This window comes from Narcine bancroftii, chromosome 1 (genome assembly GCF_036971445.1).
Source record: "Narcine bancroftii isolate sNarBan1 chromosome 1, sNarBan1.hap1, whole genome shotgun sequence".
Taxonomy (NCBI): domain Eukaryota; kingdom Metazoa; phylum Chordata; class Chondrichthyes; order Torpediniformes; family Narcinidae; genus Narcine; species Narcine bancroftii.
The window spans coordinates 353683683-353703005 of NC_091469.1; positions in this window are offsets into that span (position 1 = coordinate 353683683).

Here is a 19323-nt window from a genome sequence, read left to right on the forward strand (position 1 = left end):
GAGGGTGATTACCTACCAGGTACATGCCATGGCAGTCAGGTGTCCAGCATAGAGTCTGGCCCTGTGGCTAAGAAAGGGAGGGAGGAGAAGAGGTGAGCTGTAATAATAAGGGGTTCAATAGTGAGAGGAACAGCTAAGAAGTTCTGTAAAAGAGATCAAGAATTGATATGTTGCCTCCCAGGTGTGAAAGTCTAGGAAATATCAGATCAAGTTTACAGCATTCTCAAGAGGGAGAATAAGTAGCCAGATGTCGTGGTCCATGAAAAGACCAATGACATGGTAGGAAAGGTGATGAGGTCATGCAAAGAGAGTTCAGTGAGTTAGTTGTGAAAGACAGGTTGTGATCTCAGGATTGCTGGTGAGGTTAGAAATACAGTAAAATCCCCAGTATCCAGAATTCAAGCAACTGGCAACCCAGCAACTGGCAAAAAAAAAATTAAAAAATAAATAAACAAATAAATAGAATTTTAAATAAATTAATTTTTAAATGGAAGTTTAAAATTGTAAAAGTAAATCTATTCCATAGAAACACAAAAATCCTTGGTGAAGATGAGAGCAAACATTCACCCCTCATCTGCAGCAGCTGTTTGAATAAAGTTTGAATGAAATGGTGGCATCCTGGATGAAGAGCTGGTTGATGATGCTTCCCGTTGGGGCGACTCTCCCAAAGTGTATCACTATCCCTGTCTGGTTAGAGTCTTTACCTTTATTAGTATTAAGTATATTAGTAAGGCCCTATCTGTAAACTTGAGGATGGGGAGGTTAATTATGATGGTGGCATGGTTAATACAACACTATTACAGTGACAACGACAGGGTCGCATTTAAATGAAAATTTTGCAAGTTAAAGGAATTACCTGATTAAAGTGAACTTTACATAATTATGGACTGTCGATCCTTCCATCAGATGAAATGGTGCAGCCGAGGTAGGTAAACTGGTTGACCGTTTTGAGTTCTGTGTGCCCGATGGAGATGTGGGGGGACTGGTAGTCATGGTGGGGAGCTGGCTGATGGAGAATCGACAACGAGATAGACAACAGACTCGCCAAGGCAAATAGCGCCTTTGGAAGACTACACAAAAGAGTCTGGAAAAACAACCACCTGAAGAAACACACAATGATCAGCGTGTACAGAGCCGTTGTCATACCCACACTCCTGTTTGGCTCCGAATGATGGGTCCTCTACCGGCATCACCTACGGCTCATCAGCGCTGTCTCCACTCCATCCTCAACATTCATTGGAGTGACTTCATCACCAACATCGAAGTACTCGAGCTGGCAGAGTCCGCAAGCATCGAATCCACGCTGTTGAAGACCCAACTGCGCTGGGTGGGTCATGTCTCCAGAATGGAGGACCATCGCCTTCCCAAGATCGTGCTCTCCACTGGCCACCGAGTCAGAGGTGCACCAAAGAAGAGGTACAGAGACTGCTTAAAGAAATCTCGGTGCCTGCCACATTGACCACCGCCAGTGGGCTGATATCGCCTCCAACCGTGCATCTTGGAGCCTCACAGTTCAGCGGGCAGCAACCTCCTTTGAAGAAGACCGCAGAGCCCACCTCACTGACAAAAGACAAAGGAGGAAAAACCCAACACCCAAGCCCAACCAACTAATTTTTCCTTGCAACCGCTGCAACCGTGCCTGCCTGTCCCACATCGGACTTGTCAGTCACCAACGAGCCTGCAGCAGACGTGGACATACCCCTCCATAAATCTTTGTTGGCGAAGACAAGCCAAAGAAAAGAAAAAGAACATAATTATGGACTACAATACTGATTTTTTTCTAATTATTTTACATTTTGCACTGTCTTTTGTCTTTTAAACTGTTTATTCTTAATTCAGGTTTATTATAACCATATAACCATATACAGCACAGAACAGGCCAGTTTGGCCCTACTAGTCCATGCCAGAACAAATCCCCACCCTCCCAGTCCCACTGACCAGCACCTGGTCCATACCCCTCCAATCCTCTCCCCTCCATGTAATTATCCAGTCTTTCCTTAAATATAAATAACGTTCTTGCTTCAACCACCTCTGCCGGAAGCTTATTCCACATCCCAACCACCCTTTGCATGAAGAAATTTCCCCTCATGTTCCCCTTATAATTTTCTCCCTGCAATCTCAAACCATGGCCTCTGGTTTGAATATCCACCATTCTTAATTGAAAAAGCCTATCCACATTGACTCTCTCTGTCCCTTTTAAAATCTTGAACACCTCCATCAAATCCCCCCTCAATCTTCTACACTCCAGAGAAAAAAGCCCCAGGCTGCTCAACCTTTCTCTGTAACTCAAATCCTGACATCCTGTCAACATTCTTGTGAATCTTCTCTGCACTCTATCTATTTTGTTTATATCCTTCCTATAATTTGGTGACCAAAATTGCACACAGTATTCCAAACTTGGCCTCACCAATGCTTTGTACAATTTCATCATAACATCCCAACTCTTGAATTCAATACTCCGATTTATGAAGGCCAACATTCCAAATGCCTTCTTCACCACTCTACCTACCTGAGTATCAACTTTGAGGGTACTATTTACCATAACTCCTAAATCCCTTTGTTGCTCTGCACTCCTCAATTGTCTACCATTCAATGTATATGACCTATTTAGATTTGCCTTTCCAAAATGCAACACTTCACACTTATCCGTATTAAATTCCATCAGCCATTTCTCAGCCCACTCCTCTAGCTTTCCTATATCTCTTTTTAAGCTACGGTAATCTTCCTCACTGTCCACAATACCACCAATCTTTGTATCATCTGCAAACTTACTTATCCAATTCACCACCCCTTCTTCCAGATCGTTAATATATGTAACAAACAATAGTGGACCCAGGACCTATCCCTGAGGAATTCCACTAATCACCGACCTCCAATTTGACAAATAATTTTCTACCAGTACTCTCTGACACCTCCCATCCAACCATTGCTGAATCCATTTCACTAACTCCTTATTTATACCTAATGCCTCCACCTTTTTTTCTAACCTCCTGTGGGGAACTTTGTCAAAAGCTTTACTAAAGTCTAAATAGACAACATCCACAGCTTTCCCTTCATCAATCTTTCTTGTAACTCCCTCGAAAAACTCTATAAGGTTTGTTAAGCATGATCTACGCCTGACAAAACCATGCTGACTACTACCTATCAATCCCTATTCTTCCAAATATTTGTAAATGCCATCCCTCAGAATACTTTCCATCAACTTACCCACCACAGATGACAGAGTCACAGGTCTATAATTTCCAGGCTTACATTTGGACCCTTTCTTAAACAGTGGAACAACATGAGCCACCCTCCAATCCTCTGGCACTACTCCCGTGACCAGTGACATCCTAAATATCTCTGTTAATGCCTCCACTATCTGTACACTAGTCTCCCTGAGTGTCCTTAGGAATACATTGTCCGGACCCGGAGATTTGTCCACCTTCATCTTTTTTAACACTGCCATCGTTTATGATTCATGACCTCCCCACTATTTTTCTTTACTTCAACTGGTACAATATTTTTTTTCCTAGTGAATACCGAGGAAAAGAAATCATTTAAAATTTCCTCCATCTCCTCTGACTTTTCACATAGCCTACCCTCCCTATCTACAAGGGGTCCAAGTCTATCCCTCACTAATCTTTTACTTTTAATGTACCTATAGAAACCCTTTGGATTTATTCTTACTCTGCCTGCCAAAGCCTCTTCGTGCCTCTTTTTGGCCTTTCTAATTTCTTTCTTAAGATTTTTTCTACACTCCTTGTAGTCCTCTTTCAATTTCTCATCACCCTGCTGTTTATATCTCTTTTACACCTCCCTCTTTCTCCTAACCAAATTTCTAATATTCCTCAAAAACCAAGACTCCCTATGACTTCCAGCCTTTCCTTTGATCCTCACTGGGACATATCCACTCTGTACTCTCAAAATTTCTTCTTTGAATATTCTCCATTTTTCATTTACATCCTTTCCTGAAAAAATCATGTCCCACTCAATACTCCCCAAAGCCATTCTCATTCCTTCGAAATTTGCTTTTCTCCAATCCAGAACCTCAACTTTAGGCCCTTCTTTGCTCTTCCCTAAAACTACCCTAAAACTAATAGAGTTGTGATCACTAGACCCAATTTGTTCTCCAACATTAACCTCAGACACCTGATCTATCTCGTTCCCTAACAGGAGATCCAGTATTACACCGTCCTGAGTCGGTTCATCTACGTATTGATTAAGAAAACTATCTTGCACACATTTGACAAACTCTAGCCCATCCAGCCCTTTTAATGTATGGGTATCGCAATCAACGTGAGGGAAGTTAAAATCTCCCATGATCACTACCTTATGTTTATTACACATATATGCTATCTCCTTACAAATTTGTTAGTTATTGTTTGAATGTGTCTCAGGCAACCTGAAAATGTGCATATCTGTCATCCACAATCCTTTTAGATGCCGGATACCGTGATTTTACTGAAGGATAACGCAGCTTGACAAACTTTGCAGAAAGTCTTCCACCTCATTCTTGGTCTTGAAAAATCGTCGGTTCCCTTCTGCTACTTCGACCCTAAAGGTTGCAGGATACATCAGTGAGTACTTCCAAGTTTTTAGCATGTAGTTGTCTCTTCACATCTTCAAATTCTTTTCTTTGTTTAAGACTAAAGTCTTGAAAAAAATAGTACCTTTTCATGACCAACTTCAGGTGGGCCATTATTTTGCTTAGGGTATTTGTATGCTGCTCCCAGAATTATCTCCCATTCATGGTAACTTAAAAGTCACGCCAGAACTGGTCTTGGTCTCTGATCGCCAGCTCTTCTGGGTCCAAGTTTTTGGTGAGCTCTCTCGATATGTCGTTTTTCTTCAAATGTGTGGAATCCATTTTTGAGAAAAGTTCACAAGGTCTCTCCCCTCAGTTCCTTCCTTTAGTCCAATGATTCAGATATTGTTCCAACTAAAGTTCTCCATATGGTCAATTCTGTCCAGCAATCCTTGTTTATCCAACTCCTATTGTTTGGCTTTTTTGCCCAAAGCCTCAAGTTTTTCATGCGTTTTCATCAGTTTGATCTCTGCTTGACCTTGGGAGGTACAAGGTGTGACTGCAGCAATATATAAATGCTGCATTATATGTAATTTCCAGTAGACATGAGATCTCCTTGAAGCATTGAGAGTCAGGAAATGAAGATTAACTGGGATAATTTTTGAAAAAAAAAGTTTATTTTGTGTTGAGTAATCTTAAGAGAGCCAATTAAATACACTGATCCCTATTCATTTGATCTGCCATTGATCATTAAAACTAAGCCTTCTTTTTCATTACACCTGAAAATTGGCACAAACTAAACCATAATCAGATGGAGCATTCTCATTCAATATTGATGTATGCTAAGATGAAGGTCATGTTGCTGGCAATTCCAGTTATGGTTTTCACCTACAGCTTTTTGACCTAATGAGAAAAGAGATAAGAAATTTCCAAATGAATGGGATATCAGGGACATTAACTCATTTATAATAAATGAAGTTAAACAATAGATACTTCACAAGGCTACGCTGGTCCACAGTAGTTTAACTTATCTCTACTTGTACTGAAGATGCTGGTTGGCTGCCTTATCAAGAGACTGCTGATGTTGTATTCTGGAGTGCAAAAACAGACTGCTGGACAAACTAAGCAGGTCAGGAGGATTAAGGAAAAAAAATCTTCAAAATGTTCATAACTGGACTGCTTGTAGCCATTCACTGAGCTTCACAGGAGAGTACCTTCTGTCTAAACCTCGATGTAGGTCCTGTTCTGTCAGTAAAGCCTCAGTTCACAAAATAAACATCTGACCCTCAAACACTCATTAAAAATGACAGCCTTCTGAGAACAATCAGTGAATCAAACGAATCCTATTAATAATTCAAACTGCATTTATTCAAAATGGAGATATCTGTCTTTTTGAATATGTTGTTAGTTTTCATCAAATGGATTTTAAAACTGGCAATTATACATATAATTTCAACTCTCACTTAGCTTCAAGTTAATTCAGTTTAAGGCAAGACAGAGGATTATTATTGTGGTTCACGTATCAGAACTAAAATGGAGTAACACAATTTCCTTCACCAGATCTCTCCTTCATAATGTCCATCTTTACAACACTTCTGCTGCAGAATTCTCCTGATACTTGGATCATAATATCTCTCTCTCTCAGAGAATGGTTATCATTATAGACAATAGTGTAATCCAAAAACAAGGGCAGGGGGTGGTGGCTGAGGCTGGAATAATAGGGGCATTTAAGAGACTCTTAGGCAGGCACAAGGATGAAAGAAAAGTAGAAGGATATGAAGTAGGGAGGGTTTAGTGTTTCTGGGAGGTAGGGGTAGGGGTGTGTGTGTGTGTTATATAATGTATATAGCTCTTCTGTCAAAGCGCATGCCGTATTGGTTTCCAATCTAAATAGACAGACATCATCATCTTTGGAAAGAGAAACAGAATTTAATGTTTCAAGTCCAGAAACTTTTGTCTCAATCCAGAAAGTTAACTCTGTTGCTCTCTTCATCAATGCTGTTGGTCCTGAGTATTTCCTGTATATTCTGTTTATATTTTACCAGCACCATCAGATTTTCAGATTTTTATTTGCTGAGGAAGGATTGATTTGAATAGGAGGTGATTCACAGGAAGTTCACTTCATTGATCCCTTTGATTGGGGGTGGCACTATGAAGAGATTAAGATTTTTTTTATTGTCATGAAATAAAACATTTGTAATATTACATGGAATTGCGTTTAGTCTGCTGCAAGGCAGACAAAGATTTGCCATCAGCTGAAATTGCCCAGCAGCCCTTACAGTCAGAAAAAGAGAAGGAAAAGAGGCCTTCAGAATCACCGAGCATCTGTGAATTCGCCTCCAGAGCTCCCATAGCCACACAGATTGTCCTAATAGGTGTTTAAAAGGATGAGAGGTGTTTTCACTGTGAAATAAAAAATAGGATAGATGCGGAAAGTTCTAACCACAAGCTAACAACTCGTGATACAAAGGCTGAAAGTTGTGGATTGGCCATTTAGATCTAAAACAATAAGAAATTTCTTCACTCAATTGGTTGTGGATCTTTGGAATTTTCTCTCCGGCGACTGTGTACTGAATCTGTTTAAGGCTAAGACTGACTGAGCAATACAGAAATCATGGTGCAAGGAGATCAGACAGAAATGTACAATTAAAGTACAGGACCATCCATGAACGTTGAATGGGAGAGCAGGATCAATTAGTCAAATCACTTACCTTTAATGTCCACACATTCCAAAGAGCTCTTATCTATAGATATCTTATACTATAGTACACTTGATTGAATTGAAAGTGGCTTTCTCATAAAGAGCTCTTACTCACTAACAAACATCATATTACTAATGCTAGCTATTTATTCCAGATTCATACAATTAATCCTCAACTGCATTTCTGGAATTTGAACGTGTCATTTGATCACTGGTTTAAGCTTCTGCATTACAAATTCAATAACACATCCATAGGCCATTACACCATAACAAAAAAAACATTTCAGTTTTAAGCTTCATGTTTTCAGTTTCCACACATTAAGAGCAACTTTGCCATGGCAAATTTTTGCCTAATGGGGACTGCAATCATTATTCAGGGCATGTACACAATCAAACCAACAATACCTAGACCGTCTGGTAATAATGGTGAGACACTCATTTTGGGTATTATAGCTTAGTAAATTTGGAGTGTTATGAACTAACAACCCTTTTAATTTTTGTTTGAGACTAAAGGGACTTTGTTAGCACTAACAAAGGAACACCAATGGAAAAATCACCAGAAAATTATAAATTCAAAATAATAGTTTTTATTAAACTATTAATAACATTTCTTACTTATCTCTAAATTTAACCTCACTATGCACAAATGTAAATAAATATATGTGTGTGTGTGTGTGTGTGTGTGTGTGTGTGTAATTAAAGTCCCACTCTGAGAAGTCCATTTTAAAAACTTCAGCATTATTTTAATTTTGCTTGAAGGTCTTACATTTTCAGTTCAGAAATAATTATAAAATGCTTTTAAATATCATATCTTCTGGCCCCTTTAAATTCACAATTCTTTTGATGAGTTTTCCTTGATATTTATTCTTCAAGCAGAACCATAAATGTATCTCTTGTGAAAAGGAGCATACAAGTCCTGTCTCTCCAGGATGTCTTGAGAGATATTCTTTTTCTTTTAAATGAAGACTTTGGAATCTGTTTTCCAAACGATGAGACTGTCCTCTTTGTCTTAAAGAGACAGTTAGAAGTAGCTTATTTTGAAATCTACTTATTCTGTTCCCCTTTTTCTTAGAAGAAACACATATCAGCACTTATTCTGGCTACTATAATTCAACACTGTCTTCCACAAGTTTTGACTTCTGAAAACTGATCAAAAATATCTGAATTCGATAATATATTTCTCTAAATCATGTGACAGCATCAATGAGGACAGTCCCAATTCTTGGAAAGCATATGACTATCAGTTTCCTTTCTGCAAAATTTCTTGCCTTTTTCAAAACCACTCCATATCCATAACAATCTCTGACCTCATCTCTATTCAAGAGGCTGAAGTAGTTGGGTTCAAAAACAGATGGCTTCCTTCAACAGTTCTTATTGAACACTTCCATTTTTTTAAAAAGCAAGTACTCCATTGTTCTGGAATAATTAAGATCACTTCAGATCCATTAGTTCTCTCTTTCTAGACACTGCAACTCCAAGAATGAACTCTCTACTATGAGTGCAATGATTCTCTGTAAATGTAGTGTGACCTGTGTGTGTAACCCCATAACTAACCCACAACTAACCTAAGACATATTTATAAGTAATATACATTAAACTAAAGATCCATTACAGGAGGAGAATGTATCCAATCCATCTTTATTACTGTTTGGTGCAGATAAAGGTTTGTGTCCAATTATCGAAATAATGAAGAGAAATTTTGCAACAAAAGTGAAAATGTGAAGCAAATGAAAAAGAAATTAGTCATTTATGCATTGTAATCAAAAAACTGAAATATATGTTGACAAGGCTGCTTTCTGCTAAGTATTACCTGAGTAATATGGGATGCATGTACTCTGTAAAAGACCATCCATTATGTACTAACTGTAGCAATCTACTTGAATCAGGAGTTTTGACAGGCCCCAAGGTAGATATCAGATTGTACAATGGTGTAAAATGGGTAACTGCAAACATATGACTAGTTTTATATTATTCCTCATTTTCACTTGCATTTTGTTAAAGAAAATTATCAGAAAATGAGTAAAAAAGCTACCAAATCTTTCACATTAGAACATGTGTGGAGTATTTCTCTTCCTTTAAGTAGCTCTTAAAATCTTCCCCTCCCTCAGGTTTTTGACTATTTATTATTATATTTCTCTGTGTTGTTTGAGTCTTTTTTTAAAACGAGAATATTCTTGTTGAAGTATTTTCAGTATGAAAATTGGTATTTCTAGATGTTGTTTCAGGCTGGTCAACCCCACACTTCTGCTCTATCATCCAATCAAATGGTATCCGTATTCCATTCATCCACCTTATTTCCACAAACCTAAATAACCTTGGTCCAACACTTTAATCACATGAAGAGCTACTGAGTCAGAGCCATAGAATGGAAACAGGCTTTCGGCCCAAGTTGAACATGCTGATCAAGTTGACGACCTGAACGAGCCTCATTTGCCTGAGCTTGGCCCATATCCTTCTGTCCAGATGTCTTTTAAATGTTGTAATTGCTCCCCCCTCTACCATATCCTCCGGCAAGTCATTCCATACACTGTGTGGGAAAATAAATTGCTTCTCAGGGGCATTTTCTTCTTTCAGGACTCTCATCTATACTCGTATTCCATAATATCCATTTTTGGATAAACCTTTGGTTATGTGCCCCAATAGCCCTTTCATTACATGACTGGTGTCAACTATTGGTTGATGATTAGTTCTGCACTAATCCTTTAATTGGTTTATTGGAGTGTTAGATGATATTAACAAGCTGTTTTCCTCATATGATTGTCAAAGCATACTATTTAAAACTCTTATGGCACGAAGAGCTATCCTACTTAGATGGAAAGATCCAGTTCCACCCACTAGTACTCAATGGTTATGTCATATCTTGCCTTAATTTAGAAAAGATCAGGTGTTCCATGTTGTGTGCTAACACTAATTTTCATAAAATTTGGAATACTTTTTTGGAGTATTTTTATGCTCATTAAATCTGTTTGAAATCATTGAATATATTTATTTAGGTGCAGGGTTTTTTTTCCTTCATTTAGCAATGTTTTATAGATTTAGCAGAACTATGCTACCTTTAATTTTATGTCAAAACATCCCAGGTTTCTTTGGTAGGGGGGGTTATAATTCTTTTCTTTTGTTGTTTTTTTTTTTCTTTTTTGTCATTCTGACAACAATGTATGGGGATGGCGTATATAACTATTGTTTTATTTTTGGAAATGTACTTATATTCTTCATTTTTGGTAACCGTGTGTTCTCTATACAATGTGTGCTTGTTCCATAAAACTCAATAAAAAGATTAAAAGAGAGATAATTAGTTCTGTCACCTTGGGATATTTGCTTTTTTAAACATGCACAAAAATACACACGTTATTGCTTAATAACTTTTATTTAGAATAGGCCTAAACTTGCCCTCTTGAATAATAGTGTTGTCCTCCTGGATATTCTCTTGCCACATTGCTTATTCATTGGGGATTATGTTCTATTTTTATTTAATCATTTCTTTAGTTCTCTGAACACAGATATTTTTACCTTTCACAATATTCATCATCTGAATTTACTTTTGTTCTTTTTTACTTTTAGATTGTTATTTCACTTTCAATTTTCATGAGTGAACCTCATTGGCATTGCTTCCAGTTTGGTCTTATTGGGTTGATGCCCTTTTCATTGTTCCATCTAAACCTTGGAACCTTGGTTACAGCCTGGTTATGATTCTTCCTATTTTTTCTACTTGTTTCAGTACCAGTGATGTGTTCCATGAAACGGAACCTTTCTCGATAACCAATCCCATAACCTTATGCTCATCGGAATCATAAATTCTATGGAGCAAGCAGAACATTAACCCCTCATGCCCCTTCCTTTCCCTTTGAAAAGGAGCTTTTTTTAAAGTATTTGTCTTTTATAAATTGCGACTTCCTCAAAAACGTGTCCAACTTACTTTCAAACATTGTTGGAATCACCTTTCTGCCAGATCCCCACAATTTCCTTGAGGAAAAAGTTTCAACTCCCTTTTGCATCTATCTCCAATGATTTAAATCTTTGATCTCTGTAACTTCTCTCCTCTGCAAATAACAACTCCATAAAAAAATTTGCAAAGACGTGAAAGCATTCAACAGCTTGCCTCTTTGAGAGACATTATCTCAGATGGTGAAATTTGGAGCAAAAGAAAACATTTTTAGAGTAAATTAGTAGGTCAAGCAGCATCAGTGGGAAAAAAATATTGTCAATGTTTCGGATAGAATCCTTCATCATGACTGGGTTTCTTCTTAACTCTTGATCTAGGGATTGTAATCAATCCTTTATCAATGTTGAGTTAGAACAAGTCTTTCAGTCATACTTAACCTCCTCTGATAGATTTCTAGGGCAAGTTCTTCTTTGTTATTTTAAACTCATAAAACATCAGGTCCATTACAAAGAATTTTACTTTCTCAGGATAATCTGATGGTCAGTCACAGTTGAGACTTTGTCACTTACATTCTTGTCTCCGATTCACAAGTTTCAGGATTAAAATCTCCTTCCAGGGATTTGATTCAAATGCATCGAGTGTTCTGAAGAAGGCTTGCATAAGCATAGCACCTTCTGTACCAGACATTAAACTGAATCCCTTTGTTAAAGGCTTGATGATCCAAACCAAGGCTTTTATTAACTAGAAGACTGGAGCATATCACATGTAGGCTGACCAGTCCAGAATGACCTGATCTGGCTAGGAGCAACCCTTTAAGACCTGCCAGTAGGCGTGGCTACGCTCTCAGCCCATCACAGTCACCCCACACTACAATCTGTACATATACACATTGGTGATAGAATCTGTACTATCGTAACCTGAAGAAGTGAAAAACATGAAAATGAAAAACAAAATGTTTATTCCCAAAAGTAAGTTCTCTAAAATAAATTATCTGGTCGCAAGCACATTGCTATGTTGGGGTGACAAGGTTGGCGTAGCGATTAGTGAAATGCCTTTACAGCACCAATGATTGGGACAGGGGTTTTAATCCCGCACTGTCTGTAAGGAGTCTGTACATTCTCCCTATGTTTACGTAGGTTTTCTCTGGGGGCTCTGGCTTCCTCCCACTGTTCAAAATTCATAAGAGGTATAGGTTAATTAGGTGTAAATTGGGCGGCACAGACTATGGGCCGAAATGGCCTGTTACCATGCTGCATGTATGTCTAAAAAAATTTAAAATGGACTATGCCACAATGACAACATATTAACTATTTCACTGACTGCAGAACACCAAAGAACCCACATTGAAGGCATTATAGAAATACAAACCTTTCTCTCCTTTTGCAAATACTTCTCTAGTGCAGAAATTCACATGCTAAAGGAAGATTTAGCAGGGAGCAGAAGTAATGATCCAGGCCACTATTACTGAGGGTAGATTTCCTCAGCTATTGCTATAGTTTAGTAAAGTTCAATTTTTAAAATATTGGGTTTTTTTTAGCAGTAAAAGAAGCATCCAAATCCCTAATGTCCTTATCACTCAAAAAAGGTAAATCCAAATCAGATTTTAAAATTATAAATTTTAGCCTTATCCTCCAATATATCAGAAGTATACAATTTTTCATAAAATTTTTGAAACCCATCATTAATTCCCTGAGGTTTATATGTAATCATTGAATCATATCTAATATTGTTCTGGAAACTTGTTCTGTTTTTAAATGCCAAGCTAATACTTTGTGAGCTCTTTTCCATAATTTATAATACCTTTGTCTAGTTCTCTGTAATAATTTCTCAAATTTATGCTTGTAACTAATTATATCGTAACTTCATATTAATTAAACCTACTTTCTTAGCTTGTGTAGAATTTTGCTATAAATCTTTTTCTAAAATCTCTATCTCCTCCTCCAATCTACTTACTTCGGCTACATGTTGTTTCTTAATTTTGGCAGTATAACTAATAATTTGTCCCCTTAAATAACCTTTTAAAGCATCCCATAAAACAAATTTACTATCAACTGAATCCATATTTATTTTCAAGAAAAGCTGTATTATAATTAATAAAAGTTGTATTAAAAGCTCTTATAAAATTACAAAATTCCACATTTTTCAATAGCAAAGAATTAAATCTCCAATGATAAACATTATCAATTCTCTCTGAACCAGTACTCGTTGTTAATAACAAAGAATGATCAGACAAAATCCTACTCTTATATTCAGCCTTCAATACCCAGCCTTGTAATTGTGCTGATACTAAAAATAAATCTATTCTAGAAAAAGAATCATGTGGAAATGACTAAAATGAAAAATCTTTCTCTTTAGGGTTTAACCTTCTCCATATATCTAGAAAATTCATATCTTTCATTAATGCCATCAATTGTTTAGCCATTTTAGTCCTAATTACTGATTTTGAACATTTTAAAAATATCATTCAACATGGATTGAAATGATCTGGACTATGATGAATGGATGAAACAGTCAAGGGATTTGAATTAGAAGCAGGTAAATAGAGAAAGTGCATATAGGATCTATATGCAATTTGGTTGAGACTCAATGGGCAAATCACCTTACACACCTTGCATACAATTCTGCTTCACAAAGTGGTAAATTATATTCTTGTTTCCAAACATCTGACTTTCTTTTTCAATATTTTATTGAGTTTTATAAGTAAATCATACATAGGTAATAATAATAAGTATCCGTCAAAGGAGATATACTATTAAGTATGGCTACAAATAACCTATGATACATTGAAAAAGACAAAAAAAACCACACAATGTGTAAAAATTATGTTAATAATTTAACCCTCTCCCTTGTGAAGTTATTAGTTGAACATATGCATTCCACTACTGTAAAAGGGGGGGGGGGGAACAAATAATTAAGAAAAAGACCCCATAAAAAGTTAAAATTTATTTCAGTAGTACAACATTTAATTTTTTCCAAAATCAGACATATTGGATAGGAGGGACAGATTCTTTCCATCTGACTAATATAGCTCTTCTCATGATAATGACAAGCTACATGGGATTGTAGCCCATACAAATTCAAGCCAGTTGGCTTACTCATTCCAAACAGAGCAAGAAAAGGATTAGGAATCAAATTAATATTAAGAACTAAAGAGAGGTATGAAAAATACTTTCCCAATAAATGAAAAGAGGAGATGACCAAAACATATGAAACAATGTACCTTCTTCCGTCTTGCATGTCACATTTTGAAGAAACATTAGAATAGAATTTACCCAATTGAACTTTGAAAGGTAAGCTCAATGTACTACTTTGCATTGTAATAATGTGTTGGGCACATAGAGAAGATTAATTTACCAATGTCAACATAGTAGCATCAGAAAATATTTGTTGAAAATCTTGCTCCCATAATTTCTTAGTCTTGAACAGGGAATTACCACAAGACATCAATAATGACTCACAAAGAACTAATATCAACTTTTTATGATTTGGTTTAAAATTATAAATCTTCCATATCATATTTAATTCCAGATCCTGAGGGAATCTCAATACCGAGGAATTCAAAAAGCTCTTGATCTGTAAATATCTAAAAAAAAAATGATGTCTAGACAGTTTAAAATGTTCAGAATTGTTCAAAAGAAGCCAAATTTTGGTCAATAAAAATATCTTGAAAAAATTGGATACCTAATCTTGTACCAAAGGTTAAAAATTAGCTAAATAGGGACTGACTAGTAGAAATCAAAATGGTTTCTAAATTCAAACCAAATTCTCAATATACATTTAACAACAAAATTATCAGTTAATTTAGAAGCATAAAAAGGTAATTGTCATATTTGTGGCCAGAAATGTGAAGGTTTCTCCATCTTCTTGTTTTGTTCTCCGAAACAAATGGCGTTGAAATATAGCATTCGGTGTCACTACATAGTGTGCATTCAATGCATCGACGGCTTTCTGGTATTCATCCTTCCTTCCTGTATTCAAAAGTGTTTTAAAAGTTTCCCAAACTGCAGGTCCTGCAGTGAAAAGAAGTAACGCCCTCCTCTGCGCTTTTTGTTCCACTGTACCGCTATCGAGAAATAGGCCACAACTGTCGGTGTAGGCTTCAAATTCTTCCAGCCATGCCTTCCACTTCACACTCACAGTGCTTGCATCACCCGTCAGGTCAAAATGAGGAACACCTCGAAGTATTAGAAAGTCAGTTTCTGCGCCTGCCATGAGGAAACTTTTTCAGCCCAAAGCCACCTATTCAAAAATCAAAATTCTTATCACACTGAAGTTCCAAAATGTTGTTGTTTTAATCCTCGTCGCCAATGTCACATTTGTGGCCCGAAATGTGAAGTTAATAACACTTCTAACGCAGGTTTTACCAGTTAAATATCTCCGTGTCTTTATTCTCCAGTTTTCATTGTTCCTCCATTTCGCGCTCTTCTCTCTCTCTCCCATACCATCTGACTTCTGGTCAGATGAATACATCTCATGCATATTCATTATCATGACATCCCTTCTTTTACCAGAAATAAACTTTACACCTTAATGTTGAAATGTAAACACCGTCACCTCATCAATATCACTCAGAACCAACAAACAATTTCAAACAAACAAACAAACAAGTTCAAACTCCTTCTACACACAAGGTAACATAAACATGTCGTAACCAACTGTAATACAATAACTCAACTAAACAAAAATGTACTTCATACAGCACTCATACACGCACTTTATGATATATGATCAAATCACTGTCCCAATGTTCTATTAATCACTCCAACTGTCACAAACTTTCCCTTTCTTGATAATGCGGGCACAAAGTCTTCGTATCGTTTAGACGTTTTCCTGTCTCGTTTCGACCTTCCTGCGATGCTATTGTCGCCCCTCGGTTGTTCACTCTCTGCGTCGGAAATACTGCTCGCTATGGCCTCGGGTGTTTCTGGCACTCTGGTCACTTCACCAGGAATGCTGGTAACTGCCTCGGGAACATCATCTGGTCCCTCAGGTTGAGCATCTCGTATTGGACTTTCAACCACCTCACTCGATGTCGCTCTGGACTGGTACCTTTTTACACCAGACATTTTTTTGTACAGGACTCCAGCTGGAGACTTGACTGTTACCATATTGCCACTTCTGGATACGACAGTGTAGGGTTGATGGTAATAAGGTGTGTCTAGCTTACCACCACTCTCTTGCCTCACCAGAATATTATCTCCCGGCATGATGTCTGAGTACCTGGCTCCACATCTCAAATCTGTGTACAGCTTTGCTGCTCCTTTCTTTGCAGCATCGTGGTCCCTCATCTCCTGGTCGTCCCTGATTTCCTTTATTTCGGGCATTTTTGTGCGGATTTTTCTCCCAAAAAATGCTTCTGCAGGACTTTTTCCTGTGGTTGCATGAGGCATTGTCCGATAGACAGCTACATAGGATAGCAATGCTTCTCACCAATTTTGTCCTTCTGCATGAGCAATCCGTAATCGTTTTTCAATGGACTGATTTTGTCTCTCTACTTCCCCGTTGGCTTGCGGCCATTTCGGAGTTACTTTATGATGGTGGATACCTTTGGTCCTCATATATTCAGCAAATGTCTCTGAAATGAATTGTGGACCATTGTCAGAGTATAGCGTAACAGGCAATCCATATCTTGCGAAGATCTCTGCTAATGCTTGTATTGTTTTTTCAGTGGTCGTTGACCTCATCACAGCGTACTCATAGTAATCTATCACTACCATGATTGATTCACCAGTCGGTAAAGGTCCAAGAAAATCAACGGCTACGTCGATCCACGGTCCTGTCGGGAGTTGCGTACTCCGGATCGGCTCTGGAGGATTACTCCTACTTGTGATTTGACATCCATGGCAGGTTTTGACGAATTTCTCTGCGTCTTTATCACAACCTGGCCACCATACTTTACTCCTGAGGTTTTGCTTGGTACCAACAATACCTAGGTGTCCTTCATGAGCTAAGGATACGATCTTCGGTCTCAACCTCTGCGGTATCACCAATCTACAACCTCTCAATACACACTGTCCGATGCAACAAAGTTCGTCTCTAATGGGAATGTAAGCCTTGTGAGTACATTTGTCCCATTGTCCACTCTGGATACATTCTCTCACTTCCATGAGTTCTGGGTCATGTTCGCACTCTCTCTCGACTTCCTTCGTGGTCACAGCTTTCAGTGTCGACTAAATAGCTACGAAGCATACAAAGCTCTCTGCTTCTTTCCCCAATTCTGACTTGGATTGTGGGCATCCATCCTTCACCAATCTGGACAGTGGATCAGCAATGTTTGCTTTCCCGGCAATGTGAACTACTTTATACTTGTAGGGTTGGAGTTGGAGCACCCATCGCTCTATTCTGGCACAAAGTTTGGATCTAGTGGCTTAGGTCTCCTCTAATGGCTCATGATCTGTGATGAGTTCAAATTCAATGCCATACAAATATGCATGGATCCTCTCACAGGCCCATACAAGTCCGAGCGCTTCTTTCTCTGTCTGAGAATATCTCCTTTCCACATCTGACAATGATCTGCTGCTGGCATAGGCAATGATTCTTGGTCTTACATCATGCATCTGGACCAACACGGCTCCTAAACCAACTGGGCTGGCATCCGCTATGACTTTGGTTGGTGCAGCCGGATCATAATATCCAAGAGTATCAGCGTCCGTCAGACTTTGCTTCAGCGCTGTGAACGCTTTCTTCTGCTCAGATCCAAAATGGAATAGTACACCTTTCCTGGTTAGTTTCCTTAGTGGTTCTGCCACTGTAGCAAAGTTAGGGATGAACTTTGCGCAATAAATGACCAATCCCAGGAAACTCCTCACCTCCGTTGTGTTCTGGGGTGCACGTGCATCTGCAATAGCCTTCACCTTGGTCTCTGCTGGGTTTAGTCCTTCCCGTGTAAGTCTGTGTCCCATGAAGTCCATTTCTGGCACACCGAACTAGCACTTGTTTCCATTCACGGTAATGCCTGCCTCCTGTAGTCTAGATAGTACACGCCTCAACCGTTTGTCATGCTCTTCCTTTGTAGGAGCATGGACTATGATGTTGTCAGAAATGTTGGCAACTCCAGGAATGCCTTGAATCACTCAATGGATTTCGTACTGGTAGATCTCAGAAGCTGCATTAATGCCGAACGATAGTCTCTTGTATCGGTACAATCCACAGTGAGTCACAAATGTTGTCACGTCCCTGGATTCTGGGTCCAGCTCTAATTGATGATAGCCCCATTTTAAATCAATTTTTGAGAATATCTTACTGGTAGTTAACTCCTGAAGTATTTCCTCCACTGTTGGTAGAGGGTGTCGTTCTCGAATTATAGCTTCATTGGCCATCCTCATATCAACACACAGTTTTATGTCGCCATTTGGTTTGGGCACAATCACTACTGGGCTGACCCATTGTGTCGAATGTTCCACAGGTTCAATAATGTCTTGCGCGATCAACTCTTTAATTTTGGCTTCGACTCGCCCACGAAGTCCAAACGGAGTTCTGCGCATCGGTTACCCCTTGGGTTTGACCGTTTTGTCCACCGCTAGCTTTAGTTGTTGACCTTTCAGCTTTCCTACTCCCTGAAAGACTGCGGGAAATTCTTGCTTCATATCCTCGTATGACTGAACTGAATTGACACGAGCTCCAATATGAAGTATTGCCAGGTCTTGCGCTGTGCGTCTACTCAGCAATGGTTCTCCCCTCTCGTCTATGACAACAAACTCTGCTTCGGTGTACTTATCACCAGCTTCAACAGTTGCAGTAAAACATCCAATGGTCTACAATGGCTTGGTTTCTGTGTATGGATACAGTTTCTTGGAGCACTTCCTTGATGTACAGATTATGTTTTTCCTTTTCAATTTTTCCCATAAATGTCGGTCAATTACATTACTGTCACTGCCTGAGTCTACAATGACCTGAACTGTCACACCACCAATTATCACTGGGACCTTCTCATGATGTACATCATTCAATGTAAATTGATAGTATCTTGGTCCATCCTGGTTATCATCATCATCGTCACTTTCTGGGTCACCGTCTATATGGCGAATAGTGTCTTTCTTTCCAGGATACTTTCCTTTCCCCCAAGCTTTGCCTTTGGAAGCTGTGCTCTTCCCCTTCTGGTCTGCATTGGACTTGCTTTTGCACTTCTTTGCAAAGTGGTCCTTACCTCCGCACTTTCTGCAAACTTTGCCTTTTGCTGGGCAGCATGGGTCTTTTCCGAAATGACCTGTTTCCACATCGATAACACTCCAC